Genomic DNA, 2,795 nt, shown 5'->3' with positions numbered 1-2,795 from the left:
GAGATTTAGGAGATCTCAATGAGGCACAAATGTAATAAAGTTAACTAAGTGATATAAAAATTCCACTCACCCCCCCCACTATCAAAAAGCAATGACTTCCCTACAAATTACATGAGGAATATTATGTTCAGTTTGGGTTGACAAATTTCAGGTAATATATTGAAAATTGGAGAACTTTCTGAAGAGTGTGAGAATTAAATAAATACCACTTAAGGATCAGTTAATACAACTGTGTGTGTTTAGCCTGGAGAAGAGCAAATTTATGTGGAAATGGGTAGGGTAATGATAACTCTCTCCAAGTATTTGATGATATACTAAGCATGAAAGTGATTCCGTTTTTTTTTCTTGGTCCCTGTAGTCACAGAGGCAACTAGGTGACCCAGTGGATAGGGCACTAGGCCTGGAGTCAGGAAGATATGAGTGAAAATCTGACCTTAGATACACTAGTTGTGTGACTCTATACAAGTCACATAGCTCTGTTTGCCTCTATTTCCTCAACTATAAAATGGGGATAGCACTAGCATCTACTTTCCAGGTTGTTGTGAGGATAAAAATGAGTTAATATTTATAGAGCACTTAGAACAGGCCTTGAATATGGTAGACACTTAATAAATACTTGATCTTTCCTTGTATGTGAAATTCCCTCTATGCTATCTTTCGTGCCTATATTGCTCTCCCACTCACAGCTCGCCCTCTTAAGATCCCTAGCTCCCTTCAAGGGGACATCAGTGCTCCCCTAAATCTTTTACATTTATTTTGTTTATAATAGATTTACTTATCTCTGAATCTAGTATTTGTAAAAGATATATACACATACATATATTAAATATGTATATGAGTCTGTGTATATCTATATATGTGTACGTATGTATGTATGTATGTATTATGTCCATATATAAGGTAAAAACGTATACATGTGTATACATAAATAATGGTAAGGTCCTTAAAGACAAAAACTGTTTTATTTGTGTCCCTGTCTCAACACTTCTAAGCACAGGACCTAGGCCTGTCATTTACTGGGAACTAAATTAATTTGGGATTAAAATAAAATTTATGAAATGAAATCAGATTAAAATGACCAATACTGGCCACTCTGAAGGGAAATTTACAAAGGGCTAAAAGCTAATCTTACATCTACTTTGAAAACAGTAAAGACATAGGTGATGGTTTAAGGAATGACTGGATAAATTAATATGTCATTTATTTCTTTAATATCAGGTTTGTGGACTCCCTGCATCTTCCATCTGGTTCTCTCTGCAGGTTGGCTTTCCAAATATACTGTCCAGTCACCAGTCCTTGCAACACCACAGTTCTTCTCACTCACAGAATAACTTCAAATTTACCTTACCCTATGGGTGATTTCAAATGAAATATATGTTAATTTAGGACTGGTTAACTTGGAATATTAACTATTACATACAGGGCTTCACCTAGAAAAAATACTAGAACTTGTTGCAAAACCATTTTCAGTCAATCTCCTTTCAAATGTGTGTAATTAGACACAATTATAATAAGCTAAGAGAGTGTAAATAAAACCAACACATCCATCACTATTGAAAAAGGGAAAATAGTTTACAAATAGTGGTTCAGTAAGTAGCATCATTCTAAGTATGTAAAGGCATGCACATTGTTATGGAGTTATAAAAATCAGACACTTTAATGAATGGGAAAACTAAGACAAAGGGGAACTTAATGACTTGTCCAGAATGGCATAGATAGTTAGTGGCAGAGCTAGGATCAGATTTCATTACCATTTAATTTTAACTTTGATACATGTTTGTTTATCTTTGAGATATATTTCTATTTTCCTTTCAAATGTTCCAGGAAACTGTCTAGAGAGTATAAACTGTAGATAAAGTGCATATGATGTTTGGTCTTCATTCTAGAAGACCATGACCTCAGGGAGCTGATACCATGAAAAGCACATGAATTTGATTTGAGTGAGAGCATGCTGTGCTAAGTCACCAGCCTTACCTTAGATTAGCAACCCCCTTGATAAGGATGGAAAGGGTCCTAGTGAGCTTTACAACACATATGGTTATGGCATTGACACCTACTCTGTAGCATCTAGCCATGTAAAGTATTTATATGCATTTGTAGAAGGGATTTCCCCATGAGGTGTTACCCATGCTGATAAACAGACATTCCAATAATGGGTAAATTAATCAATATAAGCAAAGTAACTGTAGGCAAAGTTTTCTTAGTATTTTTCTGAACATCAAAATAATCTCATTGCCAGAAGAAAATAGAGGAAAATTAGTTAAGCACTTGAGAGAGAGGTAAGTCATTTTTTTCCTATTGACAGCACTTACAGACTGGAGTACACTACTCACTCTAATGATAGAGTGTAGGGGAGGCTGTAATAGAAATAAGATTTCTTGAAGTACCTTTGAAGGTTTACTTCATATACTACATACCCCTATTTGAGGAGTTGCAAAGATAAATCTTCACATAAGACCAATTTCAATCTTTGCCTCAGTACTTTTTATACCAATTGTACTTTTGAGATTTGTTATTCATTTTTGAAGAAGACCATGACATCAAGGATATGATGCCATGACAAGCAAGTAAATTGTATTTGAGTGCAAGGATGATGTACTAAGGCACCAATCTCACTTTCTCCTCTGGAACAATTTGTGTCCAGCGGCCAGGTATGAAATAGGATAACTAGAGATGTCTCGGGTTGCAAAGCAATCAGGGTTAAGTGACATGACCAAGGTCACAAGCCAGTAAGTGTCAATGTCTAAGGCCAGATTTGAACTCAGCTTTCCTAATTTTAGGATTGGAGTTCTATC

General features: G+C 35.4%; 1 pseudogene; it reads left to right on the top strand.

Annotated features, from left to right (window-relative positions):
* Positions 1-1,977: 1,977 nt before the first annotated feature.
* Positions 1,978-2,083, top strand: LOC141503860 (U6atac minor spliceosomal RNA; annotated as a pseudogene).
* Positions 2,084-2,795: the final 712 nt, after the last annotated feature.

The sequence above is a fragment of the Macrotis lagotis genome, chromosome X, assembly GCF_037893015.1.
Source record: "Macrotis lagotis isolate mMagLag1 chromosome X, bilby.v1.9.chrom.fasta, whole genome shotgun sequence".
Taxonomy (NCBI): domain Eukaryota; kingdom Metazoa; phylum Chordata; class Mammalia; order Peramelemorphia; family Peramelidae; genus Macrotis; species Macrotis lagotis.
The sequence above is the reverse complement of the archived record's forward strand: the minus strand, read 5'-3'. Positions and strand labels throughout refer to the sequence as shown.